Source organism: Zonotrichia albicollis, chromosome 6, assembly GCF_047830755.1.
Source record: "Zonotrichia albicollis isolate bZonAlb1 chromosome 6, bZonAlb1.hap1, whole genome shotgun sequence".
Lineage (NCBI taxonomy): Eukaryota > Metazoa > Chordata > Aves > Passeriformes > Passerellidae > Zonotrichia > Zonotrichia albicollis.
Window position 1 is genome coordinate 12,680,202 of NC_133824.1, and position 9,049 is coordinate 12,689,250.

Sequence of the window (9,049 nt, forward strand, 5' to 3'; positions counted from 1 at the left end):
ACTTTTTTATTCACAATGACCTAAAAGTATACCTTGTAATGAAAACCTGCAAAAAACTCTTATAAAGTTCAATCAGGAAAGTTCATTCTCAACAGCTCTATACAAAAATACTTGGCCAATATCACCTGTTTAACAGACATTAAAAAACTACTACCAGATTTTAGTTATTGGCAACTACTCTTCACCAGAAGTGAAGACTGTGGAGATGCTTAAGGTATTATAGCGCATCACTTTTTAGTGTATATCTGTTTTCCTTGCTTCTTGCATTCTCAAGCTTTTAATGAGAGGCTTAAATCAGCATGAGAATTCAAAACCTGCATTGATAAAACAAAGGTCTTCTTTGAAACCAAAAGGTAATTTTGCTTATCAAAGATCCTGCACTTCAACACAGGGGAAAAAGATTGGCAGAGGTAAGTTGTCAATTTACCAGCACTGACTAAAAGCACGCCAAGAATACTGTATAATTAACTGGTAAATCAGATCACAAGGGTTTAGGTTCCTGTACTGGTTAAGATTATCTATAACCTGCTATTTTTTACAATGTCAATCAATTTCATTTTTATTCGGAAATGATTGACTGAATCACCCAACTGTTATAAACAGTGTTGAATTTGATACCTTTACAATTGCTTACAGGGGAGGAGTCAAAATGAAGATGGAAAAGTCAAGGAGTGTAATGGTGTTTCTGCTATAATTAAGCTTAATGCAGGTAATATTGTTCATAATAAGCAACAGCCTGTTTAGAAACTTAGCAGATAGCCAAATATGGCCTGTAAAGTGTGAATTAAAAATATTTTTATTTTTTCATGTGTGGAAGCTTGATTTGAATTTTTGCTCATTTTATCAGGGACAAAAGAATGCATGTTTTTCTTCCCCACCAAAGAAAAAAAATGGTATGCTACTGAGAAAGAGATACCTTAAAGAGAGGAGTATCTATGGATGTGATATGGGAATGAAAGGACTTCCCCTTCTTGCAAAGGTACAGAGAAGTAATGTGCAAACTGGTTCAGGTAAGTCTAAAATTTGCCTCTCTCTTTATGCTACCAAACCCTTCATAATTCACTACTGAGCAAGCTTCACCAAAAGGTAAATCAACATTTTATGAGTTATTATATACTTTTTAAATAATGAATTTAACTATTTTTAATGCTATCTTCTTCACAACTTTTCTATTTAGCTATGATGGGAATGGGAAGTAATAAAGCACAAGCAGAAACATTACAAACATTGTGGAGGCTGTGTCAGAGGGTGCCAATAATGCCAGTAATGTATACAGATCAGCAGGATACTTGCTGCATTCCAAAAGGTTTATACACAAGACTTGCCCTGTTATGACTATATCAAAAGATTTATGTAGTGTAATTTCTCAAGTGTGGTTTTGATTACTGGCTTTCTGATATGAAATTGTGTTCACTAGTAGTTAATTCCTTCTTCTCCAAGAAGTAGAACTGATATAAATAAGTGCATGATTGCATATATCTCAGTGCAAGGGGAAAAAATAACCAAGCCAAGAGCATTTTACCAGTTAAAAAAACTATGTTCTGACCGGACTTCAGCTTCCAACAGCAACAGTTTTCACACATATAGAAATCAGTATTTATTAAGAATGCAGCATCTTATTTCTGCTCTGACCAGAACTCAGTACAGAGTAGGCAGTGTACTAGAGTAATTTTAATTTTTTTTTGCTGCTTGGACTTCTGTTTCTATGGCTTATCTGTGTGTAAAAGAGAGCATTGATAACTCTCCCAAGCTAGCAAACAGGAAACAATTTTTATTCTCTTTATTGCTGTTAGTACAGTAGGTTGGTGGCTCCTGGAAAGAGCAGAGTCCTCAAAAACATTGTAGAAGATCTATGAAGTGGACCCTCCCCTCTTGCTGCTCCCAGGGAAGAAAAACACTCAGCTTAGATGGGGAAACAAAAGGGTGACATATTTTCAGACAACTCCTATGAATATTGTTTCATAAAGACATGTTCTGGAGATTGGCTAGTAATGAGGAAATTATTTCCTTCAGTGTCTATCACTTATCAAATAATAGACCTTTGCACATATATGTGCATAGACCTATGCACAATATGACTTTGACTTGTGATGTTGGTAAGATTAAGTACCTAAGACACATTTTGCTGGTCTTTACAGCAGTTTGACTAACCTTCCTACTGCTATTGTTCTGCCTTACGTCCTTCAGGTGATTCCTGCTAGCAGTAAGTGCAAAGAATGAGTCTGTCAGGAAAGAGGAAATGAGCTGATGAATTCCTTTACATGTTATATGTGTGCTAAGTTTGGACTTATAGCAAAGTGTAAATGACTGTCTTATACTCACAAATATTTTTTTGTTTCTGTGAATACTTTAATATGTTTCTTCTGAAATAGATGCATTATATCTGTTGAGAAGGAAAGATTTGAGAGTGTGTTATGAAGTGTTTATAGCATACATAATAATAGCATTGCAATAATATATATTGATTTAATTATTTATTGATTCATTTCAAAAACTGGCATATTTTACTAGAAGCATTTTACTTTCACTGTTCTTTTATGCAAGGCAAACTTTACGATACATATTTAACTAATTACTTTTGCTGACACTGAGACAATTAGAAAGTGAAAAGCTAAAGAACCTGGGATTTTTTTCCCCTTCTTAAAACATCTGTTTTGACACATTTTTCTTTCTTTCTTTTATTTTTTTTTTTTTTTTAAGTTTTGGGATTGTTTTGGTTTAGATCCCATGCAGAATGAAAACAAATGCCATACACTGAGAGTTTTCATGAGCTGAATCGTTATTCTCCAGACAATTACAGCTGTGGTGTGAGTATGCCATGTGTAAATAAATCACAAAGGCAATGAGATATTACTTCAAATACCTTCACCTATGACATAGCTAAATAAAAAGTGAAAAAACACACATTGTAAAAATTAAGAAACTGGATGAGGAGACCTACATTTGACATGAAAAGGAGAAAGATACAAACAACTCCCAAACTCCAGGTGCAAGGAATCAAACCAATGTTGTCTTGCATTCCAGTCACATCTTTTATTGCACAAAAAATATAAAAGACCTGTCTCCCTAGCACTTTGCAACAAGTGCCTGCTCATTACTTATTCCTCTGGTATTCAACGGAGGGCGATAACGATCATGATGACCTAACTTGGTTTTACATGTGGGATTATCTACTCTTTCAGCCTAGGCCTAGACACTGGGTTCAGAATATGCAGTAGCATTGGCAGTGTTTTGTTCTGCACAAAGGGATTTTTGAGGTAACACAAGACAGTGCTCTGGCTGTTTCTTTGCATGGCAGAAAAACATTCACTGGGGTACAAATGGGGGCTGATGTTCAGGGTTTTATTTCAGTCTCTGAGGCTGGCAGAGGCAACAAGACCATGGCCCCTGAAGTTCCATCCACTGCCTCTGTTGCCTGAGAGAAAGCCAGGCTTGGTACTATTTGTGCAAAGTGCATAGACCAGCTACAGACACAATTGTCATTTGAATTGCCATGGGCTGTCATAGGCACTTCCAGCGTCATTTCCCACCTTGGCTACCACTTAAGAAGTGTGTGGGCCTTTGATATGTCTTCAGTGATGTCATTCAACAACAATTTTAAGGCTGCAGCTTCTGGCCATTAACCATTCAGAAGGCACTGCTCTGTAATATTAAGAGAATCAGTTAGCTGTCCACAATGTATGAAATTTTTTTTTACGACAGAAAATTGAAAAGTATTTGAAAAGTCAATTCAAAGTCATGACTCCTTTGGGTTTTTTTTCTATTTCGGTATCAAAGTTTCTTCAAAAGTTGGAGCAAAGAAGCATTGGGAGTTGGACTTGATAATCATTATGGGACCCTTCCAGCTGGAGATAGTCTATGATTCTATGAAGTATCTACATGTTAATAGGGTTAACACAAGATGCTCCTTTTTTTTTTTTTTCTTTTTTTTGTTCCCTTTATTTTGATGAAGTTTAGCTGCAGCCTGTTGTCACAAAAACACTGAAGTGTAGAAATTCACATCAAAGGACTTGGTGCCAATATTAATTAATTTTGGTGAGTCAGGTTTCTTCCGGAAGAGTTTTGTTTAAAAAAAGACATCAAATGCCTTCTGTGCCCTCACTGCTTTTTTATTTTTAAATTTTTTTCTCCCCCAAGGCTCAAATAGTACAGATTTTCAAAAAATAGGTATAAATTACTTTCAAGTAGCAAAATGTTGGTGTGGTCACATAACCCTGAAACGCTTTATCTAGCTTAGACCCTGTAGAGACCTTTGAAAGATCCACTTTTTCTTTCTGTAACTATTAAAACAAAAGAAGAATTAAAAGTTAAAAGAATATTCAAATAAAGGAACAAAAATTTGGGTGAACAAGAGAAATTATCCCAAGATTTGGGTGAGCAAGAGAAATTAAATTTTAGCTCATTGCTTTGGTAAGAGTAAAGGAGTTCTGAGAGGCGTAATTATAACTTATGTACTCTTCCAGGAGTTTTTGGGTATGTTTTTTGAAAGTCTTATATAGATATTTAAAAAACTTGAGGTCTAATCCAAACCAGGGGCTTGGAAGCTGGCATTTGAAATGCCTGAAGCCATCAACAGCATCAGTGCCCAATCAACACAGGCTCTCATCTAAGTCTCTGTATTTTTCTACTATGAAAGAGATCATTTATTTTCTGTATGCAGTAACTTTTTATTTCAGCATACACAATCAAACTGAGAAATTAACTTCAACATAAAGGATTCAGTAAACTTGTCTGGATCCTGTTGCACTGTAAATGAAAAACAATAGAGCCACATTTTAATATTTATTTATGAAAGCATTCTATGGTCCACGATAAACTCAAAGCTCTAGTTGGTGCTAAAGAATCTCAGTAGAAATAAAGTAAGTAAAAATTCCAGAGTCACATTTCAAAGTACTTTACAGAATAATTATATAAGTAATACCTTGTCTGACAGTATTCCTAAAAGAATTGTATCATACAATAAATTGCACGATCAAAATGAAAAAATCTACTGAGGAAATTAAATTTTTGACCATTGAAACCCTAAAGCCTAACTGCTTCAAATTAGACACAATAAAATCTATTTTACTTATTAAATCCTTTCATAAAAGGCTTAATAGGTATAAAGACTTTAGGGTGCAACCAACGCTAATTATTAACCATAACTGGCACATAATTAAATAAAGAAGCATTTTCAATGCAAAATTGCAGGCATACTGTTTTATCACTGTAACAAATGCATTTCAGAAACCCTCGCAGGTTTGTGAAGAGGTTTTGGTTTGTTTCTTTTCTCTTTTCCAGCGTACAAGAACGGTGGTGTTATTCCATACAAAATAAAGTTTGCCTTCTAGACTCACAGAGATGATCTGCCTTTGCCTATGAGGGACTCATTTCCAAGTTTATTTTTTTCTCTCTGGTAACACAGAACATATGGAAAAAATAAAGGTTGTTCAGAAGTTCAATCATTTCCCCTAAACTCCATACTTCTGTACTCACATGGGCAGAGGTATATTTTAGAGGACAGGGTAAGGAAGAGATGGAAACATTACAGCAGTTCCACAGAACATCTGCAAGAATTTTTGCAACAGAACTTTCAAAATATACAAACTAAACATTATGGAGAAGATTTCTGAAACTTTATCATTATTTAGAACTTCAACCCATTGAAGTCAAAGGACCTCCATAAATGCTGAAAACGATGAAGTAAAACAGGAAATTTTACTGGAAATTGTCGTTTAGCTGGTGGCAGTCAATGGGCTCAGTTGCAGTATCATCTGCTTTTACTTTTAAGGTCCATCAAACAGATTTATAGTGAGGCGTCTTTAGTATCTTTGAAAGCAATTCTCAGGAGCAAAAACTGTTAAATGGTTTCTGTAACATGAAAGAAAAGGTGCTGTATCATACGTGAACCACACCTTGGATTTATAATTAAGTTGTGCATTTGTTACCAAAACTAAAACCAATCCCTTTTAAAAATAAAGGACACTATCCAGAAGATATTGTTTGCTTACCCTATGCAGTATGAGAAATTGCATGGTCTGAAGGTAAAGAATAAAGGACTTAAAATTTCTACCTCCCAGTGAATTTCAGAGCAGGGCTTCATAATACCTTTGTCTAATTATGAATAAAACATTCTGAAAAAACAAAGTAAAAGCAGAAAAGTCAATAAAAATCATGCATAAAACATCAAATATTCTTAATTTATACATGTTGCAAAAATCATAGTCAATTATATATAACTCAAAGTAACTTCGTGCTTTTCCATGCTTCTTTAAAATTAAATTAATTCATAATATCAAAATATTTTTGGTAATAAAAAAATCCCTATCAGTTGAGAATTTTTTTAAGAAATAATTATATACTTCTGAGGATTATATTTTCAATATCCAATAACTGTCAGCTGTATAAATTGGCTGCATTGACTTTCCTTGAATTATAATCTTGACAGAAGGAAATGTAAAATTTCAACCAAAAATAAGCAAGTTATCTCAGTAGAGTCGGACATTATTATTAAACTCTTTCTCCTTTCAAGTCACTATGCAGGTTCTAGGAACTAATGAGGGTACTAGACAGTGCACAGTCTATCATCAGCAACCAGATTTTATTTAATAGCTTCATTCCAGTTGGCTAAGTGGGGGACAGATGACAGGTGATATGTAATTTTGTGCAGTATTATAAGAGCTAGTCACTTAACATAGGATTTCAAAAATCTCTTCTATTTGGAAAACAAAAGAATTGCATATTATCCAAAGGAACTGCTGCCATTATACAGAAAATACACAGGACATTTTCTTTTTCTCCAGGGCACTGCTTTACTCTTCACTAATCCAAATAGAATGTGTGTGGCATAAAGCCATAAATATAATCTCTTGGGTGTGACCTTGAAGAAGTAACTCAGTTAAATCAATTTGGTATTTATTCAGCCCTGACATTCTTGTAGCATCATTTGTTATGTGAGCCTTTCCAACTTCTCAGCCAACTTAATCCATTTCATTCTAATCCTTTTCTCCTGTCCTTATTTCCATACATCTTCATTACCAGCACTCCAGTTCAAGCTGCTGCTGAAGGGTTAAGATATTTATTAAATGTAAACTCAAACAAATGTTAACATGGAGCAGCTACTGAAAGTACAGAGATAAAAGGCCATTTGTTGGCTTAATTAAAATTAATCAGAAATAATGGACTGTCTTGAGGAGGAATAATATCAACACATAATACTAATCTCACAAGCTCAACTTAAAAAATAATATGAGACTCCTGTCTCATTGATATAATATAATATTTAGGAATAGAGGAAGGTTAGAAGAGATCAGAATAAGTTCTCTTCATGATAAAATTCATAACTTTTTGATTCAAAGTCCTATTGTAATGTTTTAAAACAATTAATTATTAGGAGTTTCCTTCTGACATTGATAACAGCTAGGCTTTTGTAATGTGATCTTAATAGGCTATTAATACCAGGACAAGATTAAGGGATTTGTTCTATCCTTCAGTAGTGCATGTAGCTGTTTCTAAGATGAATGGAAAGTATCTATTTGTATTGATCACTGCAGGAGATGTTCTATGAGGTTCATGCAATCTTTCCATACACCATTTGGGAAAAACTAGCTGCCTAAGAAAGACTGACTGGCAATATTTAGCTGGCCAAACCCTTTGTCAGCTCTTTCTCATATATAACTGGTTTTCATTTTGTGACTGTTCTGGAATTTAATGTGCCTTTCCCACTTTCTTTTCTACCTCTATTTTCAAATAGCTATATTAAAAGAAATGAGGAAGACAGCCCAAAGCAAACCATGTGTTAGCTAGAATATTTCAGCCCTAGTCTGTTTCGCCTTTGTTGAAACATTGAGTCTCATGTACTGAGTGCAGCATAGATGCTTTGAGAGATTGTTAGCTAGAAAAGTAGAGTTGCATTTCTTGCAAAACACATTCAGTTCTTAGGATTTTTGCATCAGTGTAATTCAGAAAATGAATCTTAAGTAACTAGATTGCATTTGCATCATTATATGGCTGTACAAACACTTCATTTCAGAATTAAAATAGTCCTAGTTCATTTTACCTTACTTTGCCTGGGAAGTTGATTATGTTAAATAAGATTGAGATCCCTTTAATGTATAGGGAAAGTATTCACATAATTGTTTATGTGGTTTAATTAATGTAATATAAATCCATATATTTAAACCATTTAATTAATTTCCTTCAGTCCTTATGACCTTTCTCCTTCTTCCAAGACTGTTCTTTTAATGTTGTGTCTGTTGTATGCCTTTAGGATTGGGCAGAGCTCACTGCATTTCTGACAGGCTATTTTGCAAACTATCTCTTCCTGTTTTCTTTTTTGTACCATGAAACAGGTAACTGATATAAGAACAAGATCTCTGTTCCTGCTGGATTATTTTTTTCCTTTAGGAAGCTTTACTCTCACTAGGGCATTTACAAAGAACTGTTACAGCCCTTAGGGTATTGCAGGCTGTTAGAAAGTGTTGTGTTTTTTTAATTTAGGATTTTGAACCTATTTAAGATTGTCCAAAAGAAAGTTCATTGCTGATATTATAACTTTGTAATTGATGTTGCATTTGCTGACAGCAATCATGCTAATTTGGGTATACCGTGCTTTCGTCATAAACAAAAGCTGTATAAAACACATATGTATGAAACATATAGACATAAAAACATGGACATACAGGCCAGTACATGGCCTCTTTATCACAGAACACAGGCAGGAATCTCCCATACCATCCTGTTCACCCACAATATCATAGGCATTAAAGTTGGATGAGCTGTTTGTTAGCACTGTATCTAGTAGCAGGCTGTTACTCTAATGGACAGAGACCTCATAATATCCTGTCTACAGATATTGATGAATAGATAATGTGTTTTTATGTTGGTCTTTGAGTACTATGCATCTTTTTAACCCAGGATCATTCATAAAGAATCATCCTTGATTAACCTACATTTCACTGCACTAAGCCAGAATCATAAACTTCCCTGAGATCATGATTGCAGTGGCCATTCTAAGCTTCTCTAAATTTTTATAAAAATTATATTTTTGATTGGATACTTCAAAAAATTT